The sequence below is a fragment of the Pongo pygmaeus genome, chromosome 7 (genome assembly GCF_028885625.2).
Source record: "Pongo pygmaeus isolate AG05252 chromosome 7, NHGRI_mPonPyg2-v2.0_pri, whole genome shotgun sequence".
NCBI classification, from domain to species: Eukaryota; Metazoa; Chordata; class Mammalia; order Primates; family Hominidae; genus Pongo; species Pongo pygmaeus.
Window position 1 is genome coordinate 68,307,771 of NC_072380.2, and position 10,209 is coordinate 68,317,979.

Below are 10,209 nucleotides of genomic sequence, written 5' to 3' on the forward strand. Positions count from 1 at the left end.
TTTCCAGCAGAAAAGTAGCCAAGCTAGAAACAGGTGTTGTCCCAGAGAGGTCTACGAGGTGGGGAGCAGGAAGGGTCTGGCGGAATGGGGCTGGTGTGCAGGGCACATTCCTGAGGATTCTTTATTGGGAGAGATTTCTGCCTTAGCAAGAAACAGCCTAGAAGCTTCTTGCCTGGGGCAGATGGTTGATTCTGTGTGCAATCTTCTAAATGGTGTGGGGTTTGCCAAACATGGTGCTTAGAATCTGGACTATCCCTTGAATTTCTCTTTCTTTATCCCAACCTCTTGCTCAGTGGCCTCTTTCATTTGCTTCTTGAAATGTGTGGTCTACAGTTCCCAGATTGCTGTTTTACTCTTCCTTACGGCTCTGCCCTGATGTACCATGGTGCCTGGCACACAGCACACTGTTATTAAGAACTTGTTGAGTAAATGGCCCAATATGGCATTGACGTTTTCTTTGAAGTGCCTGTCTTAGTTTATTCAGCCTGCTATAAAAAATTACCATAGACTGGGTGGCTCACACAACAGAAATTTATTTAACACAGTCTGGAGTCTGGGAAGTCTGAGATCAGGGTGCTATCATGGTCAGATTCTGCTGGGGGCCCTCTTCCTGGTTTGTAGACAATTTCAGACCTCACATGGGGAGAGTGAGAGGCAGCAAGCTCTCTCTTGCTTCTTCTTGTAAGGCACTAATGTCATTCATGAGGGCTCCACTTTAATGACCTTATCACCTCCCGAAGGCCCCATCTCCAAGTACCATCACACTGGGGGCTCGGGCTTCAACATACGTATTTAGAGGGGATACAAACATGCAATCCACAACAGTGCCGAATTGTCTAGAGACCCCAGGCTCTTCAAAATCTCTCTGGTTTGTATCTGTTCTCGCCCAGTGAACCCTCCTGTGTATGTACCTTGTTTTGGTTGGATATTCCTTGTTTTGTTTTTTTCTTTTATATATAGTGAACCACAGGAGATTTGGGAGCTGATTATATCTGACTGCTGGTAGTCTAGTATATGTGATTTCTGGTGCTCACTCTTCACTAGACCTGGGACCTAGGATGAGTCATTTCAACTTGCAGTATTTCAGCTTCCTCATCTACAAAATAGAAAGGTTCTAAATGTTTTATATGATTCTGGAACTTCTAGTTCTAACATTTTGTCACTGTAAGAATTTCCCCTAAATCATTCCTTTCTTCTTATAGACATTGATTACTTAAATTCAGTGATGTTGAGACGGATGGCTGTGTTTCCTTTTTCTTTAACAATGACCACAACTCTATGTCATTATTATTATTTAGTAGAAGGCTTGAGGGGAGGAAGTATCATTAGAATAATATTTTGGATTTTCTTTTACCTGCAAGCTGGCTTTCTCATTTTGCTCCAATAGTCCTTATGATTCGGGGAAAGAGGACAAGGCAGTAGCCCCTTTGGGAAGGAGGAGCATGACCCTGTGGAAGTGGCTCTGTCTGGCTTGTGGATTGTGGGAGAGAATAAGGCAACAACCAAACCCTGTTTGCTGCATTAATCTCACTCTGAGCGCAGACTTTTGAAAGAGAGGGTGGCATTGAATGGGATGGCAGCAAAGCTAAAAGTCAACAGGCTCTTTCCCTTCACCCAGTGGGCCTAGACCGACACCATCTTGCATGGGGTCCTGCCAGAAGCATCCTACAGCCACATCAGAATAAATAGCATGGCAGGTGGGTGTATATAGACAGACGAGGCTCAGAATTTATTGACCATGAGTCTATTTTGACCTTGAGTATCTTGGAAGGTATCTTGGAGTTCCCATGTATCAGAGGAGAGACGGAGGGGCTGAGGTCAGAATCACTAGGTGAGGGTAAACACCCAGGGGCCTTGTCACAGGGGACATGGTAACCCTATCTAAGGGCTGCAGAATAGATGAGAGAGCCAAAGCAAGGCCATGTCAGCAGCTGAGAAAGATGCCATGCATGACAGAGACAACATGGACCTTGAGATGCCAGGTGCAGGGTTCAGGAGCAGAGGTGAGCAGGGCCTGGCAGAGACGACTCCGTTGCTGCAGAGGCCACCAGGGGCCCAAACAGCAGGGCCTACACTGGCTGCCCACAGACCTGAGACCTGTGTCTCCCTCGCCCACCTGGGGACATGGTAACTCCATGTGCATCCCACCTGCTGGGTGCTCTTGTGGCAGGAGAGGCTGGAGAAGGAGCATACGCTTGAAATGACAGCTGCAGTGAGGAAGGAGGCAGTCAGAAGCCTTAGGACACTGCTTTCCTGTGAACGGACACGTTTAAAAGTCCTTTTCCCCTCCCTTGCTGTACAGTGGCGCTGATGGGGTGGGAGACTAAGGAAGGAAAGATCAATAGTAGAAAATAAGCAACACAGATGTGCTTTGCTCACTTGAGTGGAAGTGAGCACAATTTCAGTCCAGCCATGGCAGCATCGTCAGAGGAGGCTGCCTGCCTTGCGTTTCCCACCTGGAAGGGAGCTCCTACCTGCTCTCTCTGCATCATTTCTCCAGCTGGTGGTCTGGGCCCCAAGATGACCAGGAAGGAAGAAAATTACCTTGTCTCCCCTGGGGCCAACCGTGCACAGAGTGGATGGGCTTGGTGGGGGAAAGGCTATGAGCACTTGAGTACTAATACTGTGGTCCCTGTCCCGTGTCTGATAAGGCCCTCCGTGTGAAGCAGTTGTTTTCTGTTAAGGAGTTACACATGAAATAAGAGAAAGAAGTAGTCTGATGAATGCCATTTTCCATTTTGGACATACAGACGGTCACTCAAATTCGCACTTCAATTTTCCTGGGTGGAAATGGCAAAGAGTGACAGGTCCATTATCAATCTACTAAAAAACTGACCTGGTGATCATGGGAGTCTTTCATGATGAATTTGATTCTATAGTCTCTTAGAATTAAGATGAATTTGTTTTTGTAAAATCCCAGAATATAATTAATAAAAATGGTAAGTGTCTTCTCATTCCCCTTCATAAGTATGATGCCAGGAAACGACATTTGCAATCTCATGCTGGGGAAAGACACTGTCATGGGAGAGGGAGAACACTGGGCAGGAACGGGATGGGGAGGAGGAGGGAGGGCAATGGTGCTAGTAAAATTCCCCTGCATGGGAATAATGTACTTGGCACAGCCTGGTGTTCTCATAATAAAAAGAATAACTATCATTCTCCTTTCCCCATGAGGCAAAACAGATGCTGTCTCTATGACGAAGTGCTCACTCTTCAGTGGAGCAGCCGTTTCCACAGCCAAATGTCTCAACAGCAAACTGGAATTCCCAGGCCAGGTTCTCCACTCTGTGCAACACACCCCTGAAGCAGGTGGAGACTGTGCTCACCTCACAGTGGCAGCTGGAATGTGAGCGTGCTCGGGAGTGGCGGTTGCGGAGGGAGGGAGGAAGGGAGAGAAAGAAGGAGACTGAGGGAGAGAAAGAGAGAAAGACAGAGAGAGAAGGAGAGAGAGGGAGAGACAGCAGGAGAGGGCTGGCAGCCAGAGAAGCAAGCGCTGTCGTGTGCACACACACACATACACACACAGACACACACACAGACACACACACACACGCAGAGAGAGAAAGGCAGGGAGAGAGAGAGGGAGAGAGACAGAGGGGCAGGGAGAGAGGGAGAGACAGCGGAGGGGTGCGGCAGAGAAGCACACACACACACAGAGGCAGAGAGAAAGAAAGAGGGAGAGAGATAGAAAGAGAGAGGCAGACACAGAGGCAGAGAGAGAGAGAGAGAGAGAGAGAGAGAGACAGTGCAGTGGGGAGCAGAGAAGCACAGCATACACACAGAGGCAGAGATAGAGAGAAAGGCAGACAGACAGAGAGGAAGAGACAAGGGAGGAGAGAGAGAGGGAGAGGCAGAGGGAGAGAGAGGCAGAGACGGGAGAAAGAGACGGAGAGGCAGAGGGGGAGAGAGAGAGAGAGGGAGAGAGGGAGAAAGCGGGGAGAGGCAGGGAGAGAGGGAGAGAGAGAGGGAGGAGAGGAGACAAAGGCAGACAGAGAGAGGCAGAGAGAGAGGGAGAGACAGTGGTGGGGCAGAGAAGCACCAACATACACAGAGGCAGAGAGAGATGGGGATAGGGTGGGGGAGAGTGGTGGAGAGTCAGGGAGAGAGAGAGATTGGTCTCCCCATCTTGCCCTCACTGACCTCCTGCCAGGGTGCATGGGACAGGCAAGGGAGCCACCACAGCGAGAGTAGAGAGCTCTCCTAATGTTCTCAATTGAGAACAAAAAAGAGGTCCTGTAATTGTGGAAGGATGACTCGGATACAAGGAAGGACATGTTGTTCCTCGCAGCCACCTCTGCAGAGGTCCCAGGGCTGTGTGCGATCTGGGCGCTTACCTGCCCACCAGACACACTGCAGCCCGCAATGGACATGCAGGAGAGAGGGAAAGGGGCTCCAACCTGGGGAGCCCACATGCTAGTCAGGGAGGGGGTGACGTTGAATTGTGCTTTTGAGCTCACAAAGCCCTTTGTTGAGCTCCATTCCATTTGTTCTTCACCTGCGCCCTGCATTATGTTGCCAGGGTTTTAGCATCAACTAGCTTACCCAGTTACCTGACTTGGAAGTGGCAGAGACGGACTCAACTGAAGCCTGCTAACTCTCATTTTAGCCCCTTTCTACCACATGCTGCCTCTTCTAACATAGACCCCAGCATGTCCGGGTGGAGATCTGCTGGAGTTTATGAGCCCGGGTACCCTGGGAAAAGATGTGGATGGGATTGAGTGAATGGAGGTGCAAGTAGTTTCTCTCTCTGGGCAGCAGCCACTGCTTGGACACCACAAACACTTCCCTGCAGCTGAGCACCAGGCTGATTAGAGCATAACATTTCCGGGGAAAATGGGAAAACTTGCAAAATGCAGTTTGTTTTTTCTGCAGGTCCATGAGACTGATTGTCCAGCTCATTCTTTTTGGGTCTTTATGCACAAGCAGAGGCAAATCTGAAGTGATGCTTGCAGCAAGGCCTTCTCTACAATGGCGAGGAGACGCATCAACTCCCTTTCCCCTCCCCTTGCTTTCTGAGGCCCCTATTTCATTTGTCATGAAGGTGGAATTGAGGCACTCAGATGTAGGTAGGGCACAAAAAAGCTGCTAAGAAAGCTAACATCCACGTGATGATGACCCCTTCCTTCTCCATGGCAATGTAAGTGCTTCCAGTGATTCTATGTGTTATGAGCATTTTTCATCTTAAAGGAGATTTCCATCTACCTTTCCTGGTCCATTTCTTTTTCCAAGGAGAACAAATATCAGAAAAATAAAAGGAAATCAAACAGCACAAGTATTTAACCCGAGTCTGGCTGCTCCTGGCCAGTCCATCCACATTTTAAAGGACAGAGGCGAGGGGCCAAATCTCCCCTGGATAAGTGCCTCTGCTAGAGTCACAGACTGGCTCAGCAATCTTAGCACTTAACCTTTCAGTAACCCAGTTTCCACATCTGTACAATGTGGACAGAAATATATCTATCCTGTGGGATGGTAGGGAGGATTAAACCAAACAGTGCACATCCCAGGTGGAACGCAGTGCCAGGCACACAGTGCACACTCAGGTATGGTTTGCTGGATCCTCAGCCACAGCACATGTGTTCCAGACCCGTTTGCTACCACAGGTGTACTTGTGTCACCGGAAAAGTGAAAGGCAAAAGCCACGCGCTTGAGGCACATGAGCTCCACGAAGCTCAGAAACTTTCTCTGGGGACAGAGGGAGGTGAATCTGCTAGGGGCCCCGCCTCACGCCTCCTATCCTCAAAGTAACAAATGCTTCAAATAGCATCACCTGTCAGAGTGTGTTCAGTTTCTAGATTGTCAGGCAAAACCTCAATTAAAAAGAGAAAAAGAAAAGAAAACCACCAGGAAACTTAGTTTAGATCATGTCACATGGCCAAGAATATGTCAATTCTGGAGGAAACTTGTTTGTCAGAAGGTAAGATATTCATGGCACCCCACAGAGCCGAATTTCCAGGGTGGCAATATCTTGTCCAGGGGTTTGTTCCTCTCCTAATGAAGGCTGTCACACTGCAATACTTTGGGGGATGTGCAGACTGGAGGAGCCCAGCCCTGTTCATGACACCCTCCAACAACAAGGAGATTGCATCTTACAACTGTCAGGAAAATAGATTTGCTGCCGAGAACTTGTCTTGGTGCAGTTTATTAGACTGCATCAGTCATCTTATGCTGCTTAGTCCTCAACACAAGACTTCAGATGAGGAAGAGCATGCAAGATGAAAACACAAAGGAAGAATACACAAGAGGTAGAGGCTCATCTTCACCGAGAAAGGCTAGGTGGGGTGCCTAGGTGATGATGGGGAGCACAGAAAAGGTGCCCATCCAGTCCCTGGTGTCCTGGGGACAAAACAATGCAGCCTCTCCTTTAGAAAGTGGTTTTGAGGTGACTACCATGTGCTGCCATTTCCATTCTTGTCCTGTAAGAGAGGCAGGAGTGCCTCAATGTGGTTGTCTCTGTGCCCTGGTGGGCCTCAGTGACAGCAGCCAGCTGAGGTAGCAAATGCAACAGCTTGGCGGATCTGACTGCAAAGTCTTTGCCAGGCTCAGGCTTGCTTGGGCCATTAAAGGAGTCTGTGTGTTTTCTCCTCCGGCCTCAGATGTGTTAAGTATTCCTCCAGTGTGCCCATCCTCTGAGGCCAGAGATAGGAGGTCATCAGGTCGTTAGCTGGCAGAGTGGAAGTCCCTTCTGACCTTGAACAGCCGGCGAACTGCTATCCACAGTCTGAGAAGTAGCCACAGTCTTATGTTGCCCATGCCTTGATGAAATACCTAGCCAACTTTGAGGCCCTCCCCCATGTGCCTTTAAGCCTCCTGTACCAGGTATTTTCAAGTAGCTGTTTCTTTTCTTTGGAAATTTTTCTCTTTCTCTGTCTAGACACATTTTTCAAAGTCTAGACAGAGACCCAACTCCTCCAGGAAGCCTGTGTGGATGATGCCAGTCTCTGATAGTTTTTCCTTCTTCTGATTGCTTGCATTTTCTGTGCAAATTTACCACAAACTTGCCTGTATCATGGGTGCCTTAGAAATAATGTTGACCTTGTTTTACATTTTTTTTTCCTTTCTAAAAGGCAAGCATTGTACTTCATACTTCTTTGAATGTCTGCAGACCAGCACATAAAAGGAGCTCAATGCCGCTTTGTAAAATGGCCTTTCTGTGATTCTGGGAGAACCTGGTTTACACTGTGGACTATCAGTATTGTGTGTGTGTGTGTGTGTGTGTGTGTGTGGTGATGGACGGCCATTCTGCTCCAGGCCTCAGGAAGTGGGAGTAGGCAACTGTGAGATTAGACAAATCTGGAATATCCACAGCATTGTCGCCTTTAATACATTGCAAATGTGAACTGCAGTGGCCAAGAGTGACTTGTTTCATAGGCTCCTTTCTTTCCCCTGCTGGCCCATGAGTGTTAGGAAAGGAGAGTTGCCTAATTGATCTCTGCAGCCACAGGACCCAGCACAAAGCCCTACCCTCAGTAAGTACTCATGTATTTGTAGGAAACATTGTTCTCTCCTCTCCCCATCATCCCAGGTTGGCCCATACTAATAAAGAAGTCCCTCCCTTTCTGAGGTTTTAGAGAAAATTGGCTTCCCTCCTTTCCTTTCCCCGCACTCATCATCCCCAATGGAGGGGAGCACAGGGTAGGATGTGAAACTGGGGGAAGGAGCTGGAACCGGATGGCTCCTATCACTGGCGTGGTCTCTTTTCCAGAACAGCCTATCCAGAGGTCATACACTTCCTTCTTCCCTATGCAGAGGTCTGCAGTGGTCTGTCTGTCAGCTGGCAGGAAAGTACAATTGGAGGGAGGATGTAAATGCTCTATTTTGTCCCCAGATGCAAAATGTTTCCAGTTCTGCTTCACTCACAACAAACCTGATGTTTTCATCTCTTTCTGGATTCTTTCTGAACTCTGAGCAGAGAGAGGAGCCATCATTAACTATCACTACCACATCTCAATAAAGGGAAATATCTTGAAATAATATATCTTGAAAAATGAATGCTGGGCCTGCCTTACCTCCGCTTCTCTGTATGTGTCACTCTTGCAGGCCAGTCTCTCACTTCACCTCCATGAGCATGGGCTGCAGTGCTGGTGTGAACCATGGCAGGATGGATGCCTCAGGATTTCAGAAAGAAGAAGAAAGCAAAAGACTTTTCTGAGCATTTCTTTTTGCCCTGAGCTGGCCTCTACTCTCTGGGAGGCCGTATATTTGCAAGAGGTCCTACATAATGGCTTTGAGGATTCAGGTGAAGGTGGTTGAGGAGAAGCCTAGTGTGAACTCAGATATGCAGGTCTCCTGAGGTATGGAAGGAGAGTTTATGTATTCACAATGCCTTTTCTTTTCTTCATACTTTCACGGTATGAAGTGTGAAGTGGGTAGCTAATTCCCAGAGATTACATACAACTCCTCTGGGAGCTTGCCTTTCATATGCAAAGCAACCAATCCACAGCCTACTTCCACCACCTCCTCTATGGGGATTTCACACTCTGGGCCAGTGTTCCCTTCCCTAATCACCCCAGGGCAGGGACCAGACAGCTAAGGACAGCCCCTAATTCCTCAGAGCCTTGAAATGATTCAAACCAGCCAGTCCTAAGCATGCGTATCCTGCCTTGGCTGTGTTCCCCATGGAAACCACAGTAAAGGCTCTTGCTGGTGCTTTGCTCCTCCACCCACCTCCAGACTGACCCTGACGCTTCCCTCTATGCACTGCCCCCCATGTAGTGCACCCCATCCTCTTGGGATCTGTGAGTAATAAACTGTCTTTTCAGTGTCACTTGTCTCCTGATCTGTTGGCCTCACCAGACCTAAATGATAAAAAAGCTTATATTTTAAAACAGTTTAGAATTACTGAACTCGAAAGAGAGTCATGAATAGAAGAAGAAGAATATCGCCATCTCTCATTGGAAACTCACTTTGTGCCAGTCGTTGCTGTAAGTTTATTCACTGCATTAGTTAATTCAGTCTTCACACGTTCTTCTGTCCACTGATGCATTTTTCAAATCAGGAAAATGACTGGGATCAGAGGAGATAAATAACCCTTCCAAGGTGACACATCCAGGGAGCAGACGAGCAGACAAAGAAAACACACATTTGCAGAAAGGAAAGGAAATGGTGGAAATGGCTGTGGGTTGGCTTCAAAGTGAAGGATTTTGTATTTGTGAGAATTGGAAACCACTGCTGCCTTCATGAAGTTGCAGCAGATAAGCCATCTGGCCTTTGTACATGAAAGATCCCTGTCCCTGGTTATTTATTCATTTTTTAATTTATTTTGTTTTTTTTGAGACAGAGTCTCGCTACGTTGCCAGGCTAGAGTGCAGTGGGATGATCTCAGCTCACTGCAACCTCTGCTTTCCTGGTTCAAGCGATTCTCCTGCTTCAGCTTCAAGAGTAGTTGGGACTATAGGGGTGCACCACCATGCCCAGCTAATTTTTTTTGTATTTTTAGTAGAGATGGGGTTTCACCATGTTGGCCAGGCTGGTCTCGATCTCCTGACCTCGTGATTTGCCTGCCTCAGCCTCCCAAAGTGCTGGGATTACAGGCATGAGCCAGCGCACCCGGCCTTGTCACTGGTTTTTTAATAACTGGTGATGAAAACTGATGGGTTGGCTGGACACCCATGATGAGTCTTCTGCTTATCAGCTGAAGACAGGGCCAGGCCTCACAAATCCCTGACGCTCACCGGCTCCTGTTCTTATGCCCCAGGTACCTCAGAGACCACTGGAAGTCTGAATCACATCAAACCATTGCCTGAGCCACAGTTCCTCATGGCCTCACAGGGCTTCTGTTGCTTAAAGGCCCCAGGGAGTGATTTGTGGAAACCATAAATCCATTTTACAGTTGAACATCAACTGTAATGCCTTCTACTCAAAGGAGGCCAAGAACTAAATTTCAAAAAAAGTGAATGCCGCAAGCTCTGGCTGTTTACATTACGTCAAAACAAGTTGAAAATTCAAGTTCAGTTGCTGCCCGTCTTCTTGTGTTTTTTAATTTTGCTGTAAGAGATTCACAAAGGTGGTGGTGTTTCTTTTTTTTTATTTTTTTCTGCCAGATTCCTTGTAACTTAAAACTGATTGACATTGGTCTGATGAATGTGTGTGGTGTAGACAGTCCAGGGCTTCCAAGTCCATGTGGGCAAGGCACCGTATTTCAAAAGACAACCTAGAAGGGGAAGTGTTAGTGCCTCCAAATTCAATGTGAGTTGAGCATCAAAATCACCT

The 10,209-nt window shown here is 47.8% G+C and overlaps 1 long non-coding RNA gene across 2 annotated transcripts in view; it reads left to right on the forward strand.

Moving 5' to 3' along the window:
* Nucleotides 1-8,758, forward strand: part of LOC129042648 (uncharacterized) — a 54,973-nt gene extending 46,215 nt beyond the window's left edge. The window contains exons 5-7 of one of the 2 annotated variants that reach the window (XR_008504166.1): nucleotides 3,175-3,346; nucleotides 4,873-5,137; nucleotides 8,038-8,758. This is a non-coding gene — a long non-coding RNA (uncharacterized LOC129042648). Of the gene's footprint in view, nucleotides 1-3,174; nucleotides 3,347-4,872; nucleotides 5,245-8,037 lie in introns of those variants that run through there. The other variant, XR_008504167.1, reaches the window with a different exon arrangement.
* The last annotated feature ends 1,451 nt before the right edge of the window (nucleotides 8,759-10,209 follow it).